We start from the raw sequence: 19,023 nt of genomic DNA, 5'->3' as shown, positions 1-19,023 counted from the left end.
GGAATCAAACCAGGGTCAACTGTTTGGAAGGCAGCTATGCTAACCACTACACCACCGACGCCAGCATTTGCGAGGCTGCTTTCAGCTGTTCATCCGGAACACGTGCATTGTAACGATGGGCAGAGAGTGACAGAAAATTGTCTAGGGCTCCATGCCGTGTCTGAACTTGGCTGCCTAATAAATTATGATCACTGCTATCATTATCGTAAGCGCGGCCTCTGAGTCAACAATCGACTCGTTACCTGTGACGCAGCGGAGGTGTCAACGAACGTAAAGGCGCTAACAGTGTTGAAGCAGTAGTAGACGGTTGCCCAACTTCAGCCTCAAAAGTTATGTTCTTGCAGAAGAATCTGAAATATGAAACTCTGACTTTTTAAAATAGTCGGGCTTTTTCTTTAAACAGCCGAATGGCTTTCGTGCAATAGAATAAACAGCATATAGCACAATATGCCATAACTTAGCAAAAGCAACAAAGAAAAGTTGCGTCGGCCGGGAATCACACCATGGTCGACTGCTTGGAAGGCAGCAATGCTAACCACTATAGCACGAACGCCGGAATTTGCGAGGCTCCTTTCAGCTGTTCATCTGGAACACGTGCATTGTAACGATTGGCAGAGAATGACAGAAAATCGGCTGCGGCTCCCTGCCGTGTTCTAGTTTGGCTGCGAAAAAAATTGTGATCACTGCTATCATTATTGCAAGCGCGGCCTCTGGGTCAAGTATCGACTCGTTACCTGTGACGCAGCGGAGGTGTCGATGAACGTAAAGGCGCTAACAGTAGTGAAGCATTAGTAGAAGTTAGCCCAATGACAGCCTCAGAAGTGATTTTGCTGCAGAAGAATCTGAAACATGGAACTCTGAGTTTTTAAAATAGTTGGGCGTTTTTGTCAAACAGCGGAATGGCTTTCGTGCAATAGTTTAAACAGCGTATTGCACATTATAACACAACTTAGAAAAGAGCAGCATAGAAAAGGTGCGTCAGCTGGGAATCAAACCCGAGTCAACTGCTTAGAAGGCAGCTATGCTAACCACTATAACACCAACGCCAGCATTTGCGAGGCTGCTTTCAGCTGTTCGTCCGGAACACGTGCATTGTAACGATGGGCAGAGAGTGATAGAATATTGCCTGGTGCTCCGTCCCGTGTCTGAATTCGGCTGCCTCTAAAATTGTGAACACTGCTATCATTATTGTAAGCGCGGCCTCTGAGTCAATTATTGACTCGTTACCTGTGACGCCGCGGAGGTGTCAATGAACGCAAAGGCGCTAACAGTGGTGAAGCATTAGTAGAAGTTAGCCCAACATCACCCTAACAAGTTATTTTGTTGCAGAAGAACCTGAAACAGGCAACTGTGACTTTTTAAAATTGTCGGGTGTTTTTGTCAAATAGCCAAATGGCTTTCGTGCAATAGAATAAACACCGTATTGCACATTATAACAAAACTTAGAAAAAAGCAACATAGAAAAAATGCGTCGCCCGGGAATCAGACATGGGTCAACTGCTTGGAAGGCAGCTATGCTAACCACTATACCACGGATGCCGGAATTTGCGAGGCTCCTTTCAGCTGTTCATCCGGAACACGTGCATTAAACGATGGGCTGAGAAAGACAGAAAGTCTGCTGGGGCTCCGTGCCGTGTCTGAATTTGGCTGCCTATAAACTTGTGATCACTGCTATCATTATTGTAAGCGAGGCCTCTGAGTCAACAATCGACTCGTTACCTGTGACGCAGCGGAAGTGTCAATGAACGTAAAGGCGCTAACAGTAGTGAAGCATTAGTGGAAGTTAGCCCAACATCGGCCTCAGAAGTTATCTTGCTGCAGAAGAATCTGAAACATGAAACTCTGACTTTTTAAAATAGTTGGGCGTTTTCGTCAAACAGCCGAGAGACTTTCGTGCAATAGTATAAACAGCGTATTGCACATTATAACACAACTTAGAAAAAAGGAAGATAGAAAAGGTGCGTCGGCTGGGAATCAAACCCGGGTCAGCTGCTTAGAAGGCAGCTATGCTAACCACTATAACACCGACGCCAGCATTTGCGAGGCTGCTTTCAGCTGTTCGTCCGGAACACGTGCATTGTAACGATGGGCAGAGAGTGATAGAATATTTCCTGGTGCTCCGTCCCGTGTCTGAATTTGGCTGCCTATAAAATTGTGATCACTGCTATCATTATTGTAAGCGCGGCCTCTGTGTCAACAATCGACTCGTTACCTGTGACGCAGCGGAGGTGTCAATGAACGTAAAGGCGCCAACAGTAGTGAAGCATTAGTGGAAGTTAGCCCAACATCAGCCTCAGAAGTTATCTTGCTGCAAAGAATCTGAAACATGGAACTCTGACTTTTTAAAATAGTTGGGCGTTTTCGTCAAACAGCGGAATGGCTTTCGTGCAATAGTTTAAACAGCGTATTGCACATTATAACACAAGTTAGAAAAAAGCAGCATAGAAAAGTTGCGTCAGCTGGGAATCCAACCCGGGTCAACTGCTTAGAAGGCAGCTATGCTAACCACTATAACACCGACGCCAGCATTTGCGAGGCTGCTTTCAGCTGTTCGTCCGGAACACGTGCATTGTAACGATGGGCAGAGAGTGATAGAATATTGCCTGGTGCTCCGTCCCGTGTCTGAATTTGGCTGCCTATAAAATTGTGAACACTGCTATCATTATTGTAAGCGTGGCCTCTGAGTCAAATATTGACTTGTTACCTGTGACGCAGCGGAGGTGTCAATGAACGCAAAGGCGCTAACAGTGGTGAAGCATTAGTAGAAGTTAGCCCAAAATCACCCTAACAAGTTATTTTGTTGCAGAAGAACCTGAAACAGGCAACTGTGACTTTTTAAAATTGTCGGGTGTTTTTGTCAAATAGCCAAATGGCTTTCGCGCAGTAAAATAAACACCGTATTGCACATTATAACACAACTTAGAAAAAAGCAACATAGAAAAGGTGCGTCGGCTGGGAATCAAACCCGGGTCGACTGCTTAGAAAGCAGCTATGCTAACCACTATAACACCGACGCCAGCATTTGCGAGGCTGCTTTCAGCTGTTCGTCCGAAACACGTGCATTGTAACGATGGGCAGAGAGTGTTAGAATATTGCCTGGTGCTCCGTCCCGTGTCTGAATTTGGCTGCCTATAAAATTGTGATCACTGCTATCATAATTGTAAGCGCCGCCTCTGATTCAACAATCGACTCGTTACCTGTGACGCAGCGGAGGTGTCATCGAACGTAAAGGCGCTAACAGTGTTGAAGCAGTAGTAGACATTCACCCAACTTCAGCCTCAAAAGTTATTTTCTTGCAGTAGAATCTGAAACATGAAACTCTGACTTTTTAAAATAGTCGGGCGTTTTCGTCAAACAGCCGAATGGCTTTTGTGCAATAGAATAAACAGCATATTGCACAATATAACATAACTTAGCAAAAGCAACACACAAAAGTTGCGTCGCCTGGGATTCGAACCCGGGTCAACTGCTTGGAAGGCAGCTATGCTAACCACTATACCACCGACGCCCGCATTTGCGAGGCTGCTTTCAGCTGTTCATCCGGAACACGTGCATTTTTACGATGGACAGAGAATGATAGAATATTGCCTGGTGCTCCGTCCCGTAGCTCAATTGGCTGCCTATAAAATTGTGATCACTGCTATCATTATTGTAAGCGCGGCCTCTGAGTGAACAATAGACTCGTTACTTGTGACGCAGCGGAGGTGTCAATGAACGTAAAGGCGCTAACAGTGTTGAAGCAGTAGTAGACATTTGCCTAACTTCAGCCTCAAAAGTTATTTTCTTAAAGAATAATCTGAAACATGAAACTCTGACTTTTTGAAATAGTCGGGCGTTTTCGTCAAACAGCCAAATGGCTTTTGTGCAATAGAATAAACAGCATATTGCACAATATAACACAACCTAGAAAAAAGCAACATAGAAAAGGTGCGTCGGCTGGGAATCAAACCAGAGTCAACTGCTTGGAAGGCAGCTATGCTAACCACTATACCACCGACGCCAGCATTTGCGAGGCTGCTATCAGCTGTTCATCCGGAACACGTGCAATAAACGATGGGCAGAGAGTGACAGAAAGTCGGCTACGGCTCCGTGCCGGGTCTGAATTTTGCTGCCTATAAACTTGTGATCACTGCTATCATTATTGTAAGCGAGGCCTCTGAGTCAACAATCGACTCGTTACCTGTGACGCAGCGGAGGTGTCAATGAACGTAAAGGCGCTAACAGTGTGGAAGCAGTAGTAGACGTTTGCCCAACTTCAGCCTCAAAAGTTATTTTCTTGCAGAAGAGTCTGAAACATGAAACTCTGACTTTTTAAAATAGTCGGGCGATTTTCTTCAAACAGCTGAATGGCTTCCGTGCAATAGAATAAACAGCTTATTGCACAATGTAACATAACTTAGCAAAAGCAACAAAGAAAAGTTGTGTCGGCTGGGAATCGAACCCGGGTCAACTGCCTGGAAGGCAGCTATGCTAACCACTATACCACCGACGCCCTCATTTGCGAGGCTGCTTTCAGCTGTTCATCCGGAACACGTGCATTTTTACGATGGACAGAGAGTGATAGAATATTGCCTGGTGCTCCGTCCCGTGTCTGTATTGGCTGCCTATAAAATTGTGATCACTGCTATCATTATTGTAAGCGCGGCCTATGAGTCAACAATCCACTCGTTACCTGTGACGCAGCGGAGGTGTCAATGAACGTAAAGGCGCTAACAGTAGTGAAGCATTTGTAGAAGTTAGCCCAATATCAGCCTCAGATGTTATCTTGCTGCAGAAGAATCTGAAACATGAAACTCTGACTTTTTAAAATAGTTGGGCGTTTTCGTCAAACAGCCGAGTGACTTTCGTGCAATAGAACAAACAGCGTATTGCACATTATAACACAACTTAGAAAAGAGCAAGATAGAAAATATGCGTCGGCCGGGAATCAAACCCGGGAAAACTGCTTGGAAGGCAGCTATGCTAACCACTATACCACTGACGCCAGCATTTGCGCGGCTGCTTCAGCTGTTCATCCGGAACTCGTGCATTGTAACGATGGGCAGAGAGTGACAGAAAATCGGCTGCGGCTCCCTGCCGTGTCTTAATTTGGCTGCCAAAAAAATTGTGATCATTGCTATCATTATTGTAAGCGCGGCCTCTGGGTCAAATATCGACTCGTTACCTGTGACGCAGCGGAGGTGTCAACAAACGTAAAGGCGCTAACAGTAGTGAAGCATTAGTAGAAGTTAGCCCAACATCAGCCTCAGAAGTGATTTTGCTGCAGAAGATTCTGAAACATGGAACTCTGACTTATTAAAATAGTTGGGCGTTTTCGTCATACAGCGCAACGGCTTTCGTGCAATAGTTTAAACAGCGTATTGCACATTATAACACAACTTAGAAAAAAGCAGCATAGAAAAGGTGCGTCAGCTGGGAATGAAACCCGGGTCAACTGCTTAGAAGGCAGCTATGCTAACCACTATAACACCGACGCCAGCATTTGCGAGGCTGCTTTCAGCTGTTCGTCCGGAACACGTGCATTGTAACGATGGGCAGAGAGTGATAGAATATTGCCTGGTGCTCCGTCCCTTGTCTGAATTTGGCTGCCTATAAAATTGTGAACACTGCTATCATTATTTTAAGCGCGGCCTCTGAGTCAAATATTGACTCGTTACCTGTGACGCAGCGGAGGTGTCAATGAACGCAAAGGCGCTAACAGTGGTGAAGCATTAGTAGAAGTTAGCCCAACATCACCCTCAGAAGTTATTTTGTTGCAGAAGAACCTGAAACAGGCAACTGTGACTTTTTAAAATAGTCGGGAGTTTTCGTCAAACAGCGGAATCGCTTTCGTGCAATGGAACAAACAGCGTATTGCATATTATACCACAACATAGAAAAGAGCAAGATAGAAAAGATGCGTCGGCCGGGAATCAAACCTGAGACAACTGCTTGGAAGGCAGCTATGCTAACCACTATACCACTGACGCCAGCATTTGCGAGGCTGCTTTCAGCTGTTCGTCCGGAACACGTGCATTGTAACGATAGGCAGAGAGTGACAGAAAATTGGCTGGGGCTCCGTGCCGTGTCTGAATTTGGCTGCCTATAAAATTGTGATCACTTCTATCGTTATTGTAAGCGAGGCCTCTGAGTCAACAATCGACTCGTTTCCTGTGACGCAGCGGAGGTGTCCATGAACGCAAAGGCGCTAACAGTGGTGAAGCATTAGTAGAAGTTAGCCCAACATCACCCTCAGAAGTTATTTTCTTGCAGAAGAATCTGAAACATGAAACTCTGACTTTTTAAAATAGTTGGGCGTTTTCGTCAAACAGCCTAGTGGCTTTCATGCAATAGTATAAATAGCGTATTGCACAATATAACACAACTTATAAAAAAGCAACATAGAAAGGTGTGTCGGCTGGGAATCAAACCAGGGTCAACTGCTTGGAAGGCAGCTATGCTAACCACTATACCACCGACGCCAGCATTTGCGAGGCTGCTTTCAGCTGTTCATCCGGAACACGTCCATTGTAAAGATGGGCAGAGAGTGATAGAATATTGCCTGGAGCTGCGTCCGTGTCTAATTTTGGCTTCCTATAAACTTGTGATCACTTCTGTTGTTATTGTAAGCGAGGCCTCTTAGTCAACATTCGACTCGTTTCCTGTGACGCAGCGGAGGTGTCCATGAACGCAAAGGCGCTAACAGTGGTGAAGCATTAGTAGAAGTTAGCCCAACATCACCCTCAGAAGTTATTTTCTTGCAGAAGAATCTGAAACATGAAACTCTGACTTTTTAAAATAGTTGGGCGTTTTTGTCAAACAGCCGAATGGCTTTCGTGCGATGAAATAAACAGCGTATTTAACAATATAACACAACTTAGAAAAAAGCAACATAGAAAAGAAGCGTCATCCGGGAATCAAACCCGGGTCAACTGCGTGGAAGGCAGCTATGCTAACCAATATACCACCGACGCCAGCATTTGCGAGGCTGCTTTCAGCTGTTCATCCGCAACACGTGCATTGTAACGATGGGCAGAGAGTGATAGAATATTGCCTGGTGCTCCGTCCGTTGTCTGAATTTGGCTGCCTGTAAAATTGTGAACACTGCTATCATTATTTTAAGCGCGGCCTCTGAGTCAAATATTGACTCGTTACCTGTGACGCAGCGGAGGTGTCAATGAACGCAAAGGCGCTAACAGTGTTGAAGCAGTAGTAGACATTTGCCAAACTTCAGCCTCAAAAGTTATTTTCTTGCAGAAGAATCTGAAACATGAAACTCTGACTTTTTAAAATAGTCGGGCGTTTTCTTCAAACAGCTGAATGGCTTCCGTGCAATAGAATAAACAGCTTATTGCACAATATAACATAACTTAGCAAAAGCAACAAAGAAAAGTTGCGTCGGCCGGGAATCAAACCCATGTCAACTGCTGGGAAGGCAGCTATGCTAACCACTATACTACCGACGCCCGCATTTGCGAGGCTGCTTTCAGCTGTTCATCCGGAACACGTGCATTGTAACGATGGGCAGAGAGTGACAGAAAGTATGCTGAGGCTCCGTGCCGTGTCTGAATTTGGCTGCCTAAAAAATTGTGATCACTGCTATCATTATCGTAAGCGCGTCCTCTGAGTCAAATATCGACTCGTTACCTGTGACGCAGTGGAGGTGTCAATGAACGCAAAAACGCTAACAGTGGTGAAGCATTAGTAGAAGTTAGCCCAACTTCAGCGTCAGACGTTATTTTGTTGAGGAAGAATTTGAAACATGAAACTCTGACTTTTTAAAATAGTTGGGCGTTTTCGTCAAACAGCCGAATGGCTTTCGTGCAATGGAATAAACAGCGTATTGCACAATATAACACGACTTACAAAAAAGCAACATAGAAAAGAAGCGTCGCCGGGAATCAAACCCGGGTCAACTGCGTGGAAGGCAGCTATGCTAACCACTATACCACGGACGCCAGCACTTGTGAGGCTGCTTTCAGTTGTTTATCCGGAACACGTGCATTGTAACAAAGAGCAGAGAGTGATAGAATATTGCCTGGAGCTGCGTCCGTGTCTGAATTTGGCTTCCTATAAACTTCTGATCACTTCTGTCAATATTGTAAGCGAGGCCTCTGAGTCAACAATCGACTCGTTTCCTGTGACGCAGCGGAGGTGTCAATGAAGGTAAAGGCGCTAACAGTGTTGAAGCAGTAGCAGACGTTCGCCCAACTACAGCCTCAAAAGTTATTTTCTTGCAGAAGAATCTGAAACATGAAACTCTGACTTTTAAAATAGCCGGGCATTTTTGTCAAACAGCCGAATGGCTTTCGTGCAATGGAATAAACAGCGTGTTGCACAATATAACACAACTTACAAAAAAGCAACATAGAAAAGAAGCGTCGCAGGGAAATCAAACCCGGGTCAACTGCGTGGAAGGCAGCTATGCTAACCACTATACCACGGACGCCGGAACTTGTGAGGCTCCTTTCAGCTGTTCATCCGGAACACGTGCATTGTAACGCTGGGCAGAGAGTGACAGAAAATCGGCTGCGGCTCCCTGCCGTGTCTTAATTTGGCTGCCAAAAAAATTGCGAACACTGCTATCATTATTGTAAGCGCGGCCTCTGAGTCAATTATTGACTCGTTACCTGTGACGCAGCGGAGGTGTCAATGAACGCAAAGGCGCTAACAGTGGTGAAGCAGTAGTAGTCGTTTGCCCAACTTCAGCCTCAGAACTTATGTTGTTGCAGTAGAATCTGAAACATGAAACTCTGACTTTTTAAAATGGGCGTTTTTGTCAAATAGCCGATTGGCTTTCATGCAATAGAATAAACAGCGTATTGCACATTATAACACAACTTAGAAAAAAGCAACATAGAAAAGGTGCGTCGGCTGGGAATCAAACTCAGGTCAACTGCTTGGAAGGGAGCTATGCTAACCACTATGCCATCGACGCCAGCATTTGCCAGGCTGCTTTCAGCTGTTCATCCGGAACACGTGCATTGTAACGATGGGCTAGAGTGTAAAAATATTGCCTGGTGCTCCGTCCCGTGTCTGAATTCGGCTGCCTATAAAATTGTGATCACTGCTATCATTATTGTAAGCACGGCCTCTGAGTCAACAATCGACTCGTTACCTGTGACTCAGCGGAGGTGTCAATGAACCTAAAGGCACTAACAGTGTTGAAGCAGTAGTAGAAGTTTGCCCAACTTCAGCCTCAAAAGTTATTTTGTTGCAGAAGAATCTGAAACATGAAACTGTGACTTCGTGCAAAAGAATAAACAGCATATTGCACAATATAACACAACTTAGCAAAAACAACATAGAAAAGATGCGTCGGCCAGGAATCAAACCCGAGTCAACTGCTTGGAAGGCAGCTATGCTAACCACTATACCACTGACGCCAGCATTTGCGAGGCTGCTTTCAGCTGTTCATCCAGAACACGTGCATTGTAACGATGGGCAGACAGTGATAAATTATTGCCTGGTGCTCCGTCCCGTGTCTGAATTAGGCTGTCTATAAAATTGTGATCACTGCTATCATTATTGTAAGCGTGGCCTCTGAGTCAACAATCGACTCGTCCCCTGTGACGCAGCGGAGGTGTCAATGAACGGAAAGGCGCTAACAGTGGTGAAGCAATAGTAGAAGTTTGCCCCACTTTAGCCTCAGAACTTATCTTGTTGCAGTAGATTCTGAAACATGAAACTCTGACTTTTTAAAATGGGCGTTTTTGTCAAAAAGCCGATTGGCTTTCTTGCAATAGAATAAACAGCGTATTGCACATTATAACACAACTTAGAAAAAAAAACATAGAAAAGGTGCGTCGGTTGGGAATCAAACCCGGGTCAACTGCTTGGAAGGCAGCTATGCTAACCACTATACCACTGACGCCAGCATTTGCGAGGCTGCTTTCAGCTGTTCATCCGGAACACGTGCATTGAAACGATGGGCAGAGAGTGATAAAATATTGCCTGGTGCTCCGTCCCGTGTCTGAATTAGGCTGCCTATAAAATTGTGCTCACTGCTATTATTATATTAAGCGTGGCCTCTGAGTCAACAATCGACTCGTCACCTGTGACGCAGCGGAGGTGTCAATGAATGTAAAGGCGCTAACACTGGTGAAGCAATAGGAGAAGTTTGCCACACTTTAGCCTCAGAACTTATCTTGTTGCAGTAGAATCTGAAACATAAAACAATGACTTGTTAAAATGGGCGTTTTCGCCAAAGAGCCGAATCGCTTTCATGCAATAGAATAAACAGCGTATTGCACAATATAACACAACTTAGAATAAAGCAACATAGAAAAGGTGCGTCGGCTGGGAATCAAACCCAGGTCAACTGCTTGGAAGGAAGCATTGCTAACCACTATACCACCAACAGCAGCATTTGCCAGGCTGCTTTCAGCTGTTCATCCGGAACACGTGCATTGTAACGATGGGCTAGAGTGATAGTATATTGCCTGGTGCTCCGTTGCGTGTCTGAATTTGGCTGCCTATAAAATTGTGATCACTGCTATCATTATTGTAAACGCGGCCTCTGAGTCAACAATCGACTCGTTGCCTGTGACGCAGCGGAGGTTTCAATGAACGTAAAGGCGCTAACAGTAGTGAAGCATTTGTAGAATTTAGCCCAATATCAGCCTCAGAAGTTATCTTGCTGCAGAAGAATCTGAAACATGAAACTTTGACTTTTTAAAATAGTTGGGCGTTTTCGTCAAACAGCCGAGTGACTTTCGTGCAATAGTATAAACAGCGTATTGCACTATATAACACAACTTAGAAAAAAGCAAGATAGAAAAGGTGTGTCGGCTGGGAATCAAACCAGGGTCAACTGCTTGGAAGGCAGCTATGCTAACCACTATACCACCAACCCCAGCATTTGCGAGGCTGCTTTCAGCTGTTCATCCATAACACGTGCATTGTAACGATGGGCAGAGAGTGATAGAATATTGCCTGGTGCTCCGTCCTGTGTCTGAATTTGGCTGCCTATGAAATTGTGATCACTTCTATCATTATTGTAAGCGAGGGCTCTGAGTCAACAATCGACTCGTTACCTGTGACGCAGCGGAGGTGTCAATAAATGTAAAGGCGCTAACAGTGTTGAAGCAGTAGTAGACGTTTGCCCAACTTCAGCCTCAAAAGTTATTTTCTTGCAGAAGAATCTGAAACATGAAACTCCGACTTTTTAAAATAGTCGGGCGTTTTCGTCAAACAGCGGAATCGCTATCGTGCAATGGAACAAACAGCGTATTGCACATTATAACACAACTTAGAAAAGAGCTAGATAGAAAAGATGCGTCGGCCGGGAATCAAACCCGGGACAACTGCTTGGAAGGCAGCTATGCTAACCACTATACCACTGACGCCAGCATTTGCGAGGCTGCTTCAGCTGTTCATCCGGAACACGTGCATTGTAACGATGGGCAGTGAGTGATAGAATAATGCCTGGTGCTCCATCCCGTGTGTGAATTCAGCTGCCTATAAAATTGTGATCACTGCTATCATAATTGTAAGCGCCGCGTCTGATTCAACAATCGATTCGTTACCTGTGACGCAGCGGAGGTGTTAATGAACGTAAAGGCGCTAACAGTGTTGAAGCAGTAGTAGACATTCGCCCAACTTCAGCCTCAAAAGGTATTTTCTTGCAGAAGAATCTGAAACACGAAACTCTGACTTTTTAAAATAGTCGGGCGTTTTCGTCAAACAGCCGAATGGCTTTTGTGCATTAGAATAAACAGCATATTGCACAATATAACATAACTTAGCAAAAGCAACACAGAAAAGTTGTGTCGGCCGGGATTCGAACCCGGGTCAACTGCTTGGAAGGCAGCTATGCTAACCGCTATACCACCGACGCCCACATTCGCGAGGTTGCTTTCAGCTGTTCATCCGGAACACGTGCATTGTTACGATGGACAGAGAGTGATAGAATATTGCCTGGTGCTCCGTCCCGTGTCTCAATTGGCTGCCTATAAAATTGTGATCACTGCTATCATTATTGTAAGCGTGGCCTCTGAGTCAACAATCGACTCGTCCCCTGTGACGCAGCGGAGGTGTCAATGAACGGAAAGGCGCTAACAGTGGTGAAGCAATAGTAGAAGTTTGCCCCACTTTAGCCTCAGAACTTATCTTGTTGCAGTAGATTCTGAAACATGAAACTCTGACTTTTTAAAATGGGCGTTTTTGTCAAAAAGCCGATTGGCTTTCTTGCAATAGAATAAACAGCGTATTGCACATTATAACACAACTTAGAAAAAAAAACATAGAAAAGGTGCGTCGGTTGGGAATCAAACCCGGGTCAACTGCTTGGAAGGCAGCTATGCTAACCACTATACCACTGACGCCAGCATTTGCGAGGCTGCTTTCAGCTGTTCATCCGGAACACGTGCATTGAAACGATGGGCAGAGAGTGATAAAATATTGCCTGGTGCTCCGTCCCGTGTCTGAATTAGGCTGCCTATAAAATTGTGCTCACTGCTATTATTATATTAAGCGTGGCCTCTGAGTCAACAATCGACTCGTCACCTGTGACGCAGCGGAGGTGTCAATGAATGTAAAGGCGCTAACACTGGTGAAGCAATAGGAGAAGTTTGCCACACTTTAGCCTCAGAACTTATCTTGTTGCAGTAGAATCTGAAACATAAAACAATGACTTGTTAAAATGGGCGTTTTCGCCAAAGAGCCGAATCGCTTTCATGCAATAGAATAAACAGCGTATTGCACAATATAACACAACTTAGAATAAAGCAACATAGAAAAGGTGCGTCGGCTGGGAATCAAACCCAGGTCAACTGCTTGGAAGGAAGCATTGCTAACCACTATACCACCAACAGCAGCATTTGCCAGGCTGCTTTCAGCTGTTCATCCGGAACACGTGCATTGTAACGATGGGCTAGAGTGATAGTATATTGCCTGGTGCTCCGTTGCGTGTCTGAATTTGGCTGCCTATAAAATTGTGATCACTGCTATCATTATTGTAAACGCGGCCTCTGAGTCAACAATCGACTCGTTGCCTGTGACGCAGCGGAGGTTTCAATGAACGTAAAGGCGCTAACAGTAGTGAAGCATTTGTAGAATTTAGCCCAATATCAGCCTCAGAAGTTATCTTGCTGCAGAAGAATCTGAAACATGAAACTTTGACTTTTTAAAATAGTTGGGCGTTTTCGTCAAACAGCCGAGTGACTTTCGTGCAATAGTATAAACAGCGTATTGCACTATATAACACAACTTAGAAAAAAGCAAGATAGAAAAGGTGTGTCGGCTGGGAATCAAACCAGGGTCAACTGCTTGGAAGGCAGCTATGCTAACCACTATACCACCAACCCCAGCATTTGCGAGGCTGCTTTCAGCTGTTCATCCATAACACGTGCATTGTAACGATGGGCAGAGAGTGATAGAATATTGCCTGGTGCTCCGTCCTGTGTCTGAATTTGGCTGCCTATGAAATTGTGATCACTTCTATCATTATTGTAAGCGAGGGCTCTGAGTCAACAATCGACTCGTTACCTGTGACGCAGCGGAGGTGTCAATAAATGTAAAGGCGCTAACAGTGTTGAAGCAGTAGTAGACGTTTGCCCAACTTCAGCCTCAAAAGTTATTTTCTTGCAGAAGAATCTGAAACATGAAACTCCGACTTTTTAAAATAGTCGGGCGTTTTCGTCAAACAGCGGAATCGCTATCGTGCAATGGAACAAACAGCGTATTGCACATTATAACACAACTTAGAAAAGAGCTAGATAGAAAAGATGCGTCGGCCGGGAATCAAACCCGGGACAACTGCTTGGAAGGCAGCTATGCTAACCACTATACCACTGACGCCAGCATTTGCGAGGCTGCTTCAGCTGTTCATCCGGAACACGTGCATTGTAACGATGGGCAGTGAGTGATAGAATAATGCCTGGTGCTCCATCCCGTGTGTGAATTCAGCTGCCTATAAAATTGTGATCACTGCTATCATAATTGTAAGCGCCGCGTCTGATTCAACAATCGATTCGTTACCTGTGACGCAGCGGAGGTGTTAATGAACGTAAAGGCGCTAACAGTGTTGAAGCAGTAGTAGACATTCGCCCAACTTCAGCCTCAAAAGGTATTTTCTTGCAGAAGAATCTGAAACACGAAACTCTGACTTTTTAAAATAGTCGGGCGTTTTCGTCAAACAGCCGAATGGCTTTTGTGCATTAGAATAAACAGCATATTGCACAATATAACATAACTTAGCAAAAGCAACACAGAAAAGTTGTGTCGGCCGGGATTCGAACCCGGGTCAACTGCTTGGAAGGCAGCTATGCTAACCGCTATACCACCGACGCCCACATTCGCGAGGTTGCTTTCAGCTGTTCATCCGGAACACGTGCATTGTTACGATGGACAGAGAGTGATAGAATATTGCCTGGTGCTCCGTCCCGTGTCTCAATTGGCTGCCTATAAAATTGTGATCACTGCTATCATTATTGTAAGTGCGGCCTCTGAGTCAACAATCGACTCGTTACTTGTGACGCAGCGGAGGTGTCAATGAACGTAAAGGCGCTAATAGTGTTGAAGCAGTAGTAGACGTTTGCCCAACTTCAGCCTCAAAAGTTATTTTCTTGCAGAAGAATCTGAAACATGAAACTCTGACTTTTTAAGATAGTCGGGCGTTTTCTTCAAACAGCCAAATGGCTTTCGTGCAATAGAATAAACAGCATATTGCACAATATAACATAACTTAGCAAAAGCAACTTAGAAAAGTTGCGTCGGCCAGGAATCAAACCCGGGTCAACTGCTTGGAAGGCAGCTATGCTAACCCCTGTACCACCGACGCCCGCATTTGCGAGGCTGCTTTCAGCTGTTCATCCGGAACACGTGCATTGTTACGATGGACAGAGAGTGCCAGAAAATTGGCTGAGGCTCCGTGCCGTGTCTGAATTTGGCTGCCTAAAAATTGTGAACACTGCTATCATTATTGCAAGCGCGGCCTCTGGGTCAAGTATCGACTCGTTACCTGTGACGCAGCGGAGGTGTCGATGAACGTAAAGGCGCTAACAGTAGTGAAGCATTAGTAGAAGTTAGCCCAACGACAGCCTCAGAAGTGATTTTGCTGCAGAAGATTCTGAAACATGGAACTCTGACTTTTTAAAATAGTTGGGCGTTTTCGTCAAACAGCGGAATGGCTTTCGTGCAATAGTTTAAACAGCGTATTGCACATTATAACACAACTTAGAAAAGAGCAGCATAGAAAAGGTGCGTCAGCCGAGAATCAAACCCGAGTCAACTGCTTAGAAGGCAGCTATGCTAACCACTATAACACCAACGCCAGCATTTGCGAGGCTGCTTTCAGCTGTTCGTCCGGAACACGTGCATTGTAACGATGGGCAGAGAGTGATAGATTATTGCCTGGTGCTCCGTCCCGTGTCTGAATTCGGGTGCCTCTAAAATTGTGAACACTGCTATCATTATTGTAAGCGCGGCCTCTGAGTCAATTATTGACTCGTTACCTGTGACGCCGCGGAGGTGTCAATGAACGCAAAGGCGCTAACAGTGGTGAAGCATTAGTAGAAGTTAGCCCAACATCACCCTAACAAGTTATTTTGTTGCAGAAGAACCTGAAACAGGCAACTGTGACTTTTTAAAATTGTCGGGTGTTTTGGTCAAATAGCCAAATGGCTTTCATGCAATAGAATAAACACCGTATTGCACATTATAACAAAACTTAGAAAAAAGCAACATAGAAAAGATGCGTCGCCCGGGAATCAGACATGGGTCAACTGCTTGGAAGGCAGCTATGCTAACCACTATACCACGGATGCCAGAATTTGCGAGGCTCCTTTAAGCTGTTCATCCGGAACACGTGCATTAAACGATGGGCTGAGAAAGACAGAAAGTCGGCTGGGGCTCCGTGCCGTGTCTGAATTTGGCTGCCTATAAACTTGTGATCACTGCTATCATTATTGTAAGCGAGGCCTCTGAGTCAACAATCGACTCGTTACCTGTGACGCAGCGGAAGTGTCAATGAACGTAAAGGCGCTAACAGTAGTGAAGCATTAGTGGAAGTTAGCCCAACATCGGCCTCAGAAGTTATCTTGCTGCAGAAGAATCTGAAACATGAAACTCTGACTTTTTAAAATAGTTGGGCGTTTTCGTCAAACAGCCGAGAGACTTTCGTGCAATAGTATAAACAGCGTATTGCACATTATAACACAACTTAGAAAAAAGGAAGATAGAAAAGGTGCGTCGGCTGGGAATCAAACCCGGGTCAGCTGCTTAGAAGGCAGCTATGCTAACCACTATAACACCGACGCCAGCATTTGCGAGGCTGCTTTCAGCTGTTCGTCCGGAACACGTGCATTGTAACGATGGGCAGAGAGTGATAGAATATTTCCTGGTGCTCCGTCCCATGTCTGAATTTGGCTGCCTATAAAATTGTGATCACTGCTATCATTATTGTAAGCGAGGCCTCTGAGTCAACAATCGACTCGTTACCTGTGACGCAGCGGAGGTGTCAATGAACGTAAAGGCGCTAACAATAGTGATGCATTAGTGGAACTTATCCCAACATCAGCCTCAGAAGTTATCTTGCTGCAAAAGAATCTGAAACATGAAACTCTGACTTTTTAAAATAGTTGGGCGTTTTCGTCAAAGAGGCGAGAGACTTTCGTGCAATAGTATAAACAGCGTATTGCACATTATAACACAACTTAGAAAAGAGCAAGATAGAAAAGGTGCGTCGGCTGGGAATCAAACCCGGGTCGACTGCTTAGAAAGCAGCTATGCTAACCACTATAACACCGACGCCAGCATTTGCGAGGCTGCTTTCAGCTGTTCGTCCGAAACACGTGCATTGTAACGATGGGCAGAGAGTGATAGAATATTGCCTGGTGCTCCGTCCCGTGTCTGAATTTGGCTGCCTATAAAATTGTGATCACTGCTATCATAATTGTAAGCGCCGCCTCTGATTCAACAATCGACTCGTTACCTGTGACGCAGCGGAGGTGTCATTGAACGTAAAGGCGCTAACAGTGTTGAAGCAGTAGTAGACATTCACCCAACTTCAGCCTTAAAAGTTATTTTCTTGCAGTAGAATCTGAAACATGAAACTCTGACTTTTTAAAATAGTCGGGCGATTTTCTTCAAACAGCTGAATGGCTTTCGTGCAATAGAATAAACAGCTTATTGCACAATGTAACATAACTTAGCAAAAGCAACAAAGAAAAGTTGTGTCGGCTGGGAATCGAACCCGGGTCAACTGCCTGGAAGGCAGCTATGCTAACCACTATACCACCGACGCCCGCATTTGCGAGGCTGCTTTCAGCTGTTCATCCGGAACACGTGCATTGTTACGATGGACAGAGAGTGCCAGAAAATTGGCTGAGGCTCCGTGCCGTGTCTGAATTTGGCTGCCTAAAAATTGTGAACACTGCTATCATTATTGCAAGCGCGGCCTCTGGGTCAAGTATCGACTCGTTACCTGTGACGCAGCGGAGGTGTCGATGAACGTAAAGGCGCTAACAGTAGTGAAGCATTAGTAGAAGTTAGCCCAACGACAGCCTCAGAAGTGATTTTGCTGCAGAAGATTCTGAAACATGGAACTCTGACTTTTTAAAATAGTTGGGCGTTTTCGTCAAACAGCGGAATGGCTTTCGTGCAATAGTTTAAACAGCGTATTGCACATTATAACACAACTTAGAAAAGAGCAGCATAGAAAAGGTGCGTCAGCCGAGAATCAAACCCGAGTCAACTGCTTAGAAGGCAGCTATGCTAACCACTATAACACCAACGCCAGCATTTGCGAGGCTGCTTTCAGCTGTTCGTCCGGAACACGTGCATTGTAACGATGGGCAGAGAGTGATAGATTATTGCCTGGTGCTCCGTCCCGTGTCTGAATTCGGGTGCCTCTAAAATTGTGAACACTGCTATCATTATTGTAAGCGCGGCCTCTGAGTCAATTATTGACTCGTTACCTGTGACGCCGCGGAGGTGTCAATGAACGCAAAGGCGCTAACAGTGGTGAAGCATTAGTAGAAGTTAGCCCAACATCACCCTAACAAGTTATTTTGTTGCAGAAGAACCTGAAACAGGCAACTGTGACTTTTTAAAATTGTCGGGTGTTTTGGTCAAATAGCCAAATGGCTTTCATGCAATAGAATAAACACCGTATTGCACATTATAACAAAACTTAGAAAAAAGCAACATAGAAAAGATGCGTCGCCCGGGAATCAGACATGGGTCAACTGCTTGGAAGGCAGCTATGCTAACCACTATACCACGGATGCCAGAATTTGCGAGGCTCCTTTAAGCTGTTCATCCGGAACACGTGCATTAAACGATGGGCTGAGAAAGACAGAAAGTCGGCTGGGGCTCCGTGCCGTGTCTGAATTTGGCTGCCTATAAACTTGTGATCACTGCTATCATTATTGTAAGCGAGGCCTCTGAGTCAACAATCGACTCGTTACCTGTGACGCAGCGGAAGTGTCAATGAACGTAAAGGCGCTAACAGTAGTGAAGCATTAGTGGAAGTTAGCCCAACATCGGCCTCAGAAGTTATCTTGCTGCAGAAGAATCTGAAACATGAAACTCTGACTTTTTAAAATAGTTGGGCGTTTTCGTCAAACAGCCGAGAGACTTTCGTGCAATAGTATAAACAGCGTATTGCACATTATAACACAACTTAGAAAAAAGGAAGATAGAAAAGGTGCGTCGGCTGGGAATCAAACCCGGGTCAGCTGCTTAGAAGGCAGCTATGCTAACCACTATAACACCGACGCCAGCATTTGCGAGGCTGCTTTCAGCTGTTCGTCCGGAACACGTGCATTGTAACGATGGGCAGAGAGTGATAGAATATTTCCTGGTGCTCCGTCCCATGTCTGAATTTGGCTGCCTATAAAATTGTGATCACTGCTATCATTATTGTAAGCGAGGCCTCTGAGTCAACAATCGACTCGTTACCTGTGACGCAGCGGAGGTGTCAATGAACGTAAAGGCGCTAACAATAGTGATGCATTAGTGGAACTTATCCCAACATCAGCCTCAGAAGTTATCTTGCTGCAAAAGAATCTGAAACATGAAACTCTGACTTTTTAAAATAGT

The 19,023-nt window shown here is 45.1% G+C and overlaps 7 non-coding genes across 7 annotated transcripts; all 7 read right to left on the bottom strand.

The window, feature by feature from the left end:
- Positions 1-3,436: 3,436 nt before the first annotated feature.
- Positions 3,437-3,508, bottom strand: TRNAG-UCC (transfer RNA glycine (anticodon UCC)). The gene has a single exon. It is a non-coding gene; the product is annotated as a tRNA-Gly (tRNA).
- A 4,357-nt stretch (positions 3,509-7,865) lies between these two features.
- On the bottom strand, positions 7,866-7,938 carry TRNAG-UCC (transfer RNA glycine (anticodon UCC)). The gene has a single exon. It is a non-coding gene; the product is annotated as a tRNA-Gly (tRNA).
- Positions 7,939-11,255: 3,317 nt separating this feature from the next.
- TRNAG-UCC (transfer RNA glycine (anticodon UCC)) lies at positions 11,256-11,327 on the bottom strand. Its single transcript has one exon. It is a non-coding gene; the product is annotated as a tRNA-Gly (tRNA).
- Positions 11,328-11,746: 419 nt separating this feature from the next.
- On the bottom strand, positions 11,747-11,818 carry TRNAG-UCC (transfer RNA glycine (anticodon UCC)). The gene has a single exon. It is a non-coding gene; the product is annotated as a tRNA-Gly (tRNA).
- A 1,889-nt stretch (positions 11,819-13,707) lies between these two features.
- On the bottom strand, positions 13,708-13,779 carry TRNAG-UCC (transfer RNA glycine (anticodon UCC)). Its single transcript has one exon. It is a non-coding gene; the product is annotated as a tRNA-Gly (tRNA).
- A 419-nt stretch (positions 13,780-14,198) lies between these two features.
- On the bottom strand, positions 14,199-14,270 carry TRNAG-UCC (transfer RNA glycine (anticodon UCC)). Its single transcript has one exon. It is a non-coding gene; the product is annotated as a tRNA-Gly (tRNA).
- A 419-nt stretch (positions 14,271-14,689) lies between these two features.
- On the bottom strand, positions 14,690-14,761 carry TRNAG-UCC (transfer RNA glycine (anticodon UCC)). The gene has a single exon. It is a non-coding gene; the product is annotated as a tRNA-Gly (tRNA).
- Positions 14,762-19,023: the final 4,262 nt, after the last annotated feature.

The sequence above is a fragment of the Rhipicephalus microplus genome, chromosome 8 (genome assembly GCF_043290135.1).
Source record: "Rhipicephalus microplus isolate Deutch F79 chromosome 8, USDA_Rmic, whole genome shotgun sequence".
In the NCBI taxonomy this organism is placed as follows: Eukaryota; Metazoa; Arthropoda; class Arachnida; order Ixodida; family Ixodidae; genus Rhipicephalus; species Rhipicephalus microplus.
The sequence above is the reverse complement of the archived record's forward strand: the minus strand, read 5'-3'. Positions and strand labels throughout refer to the sequence as shown.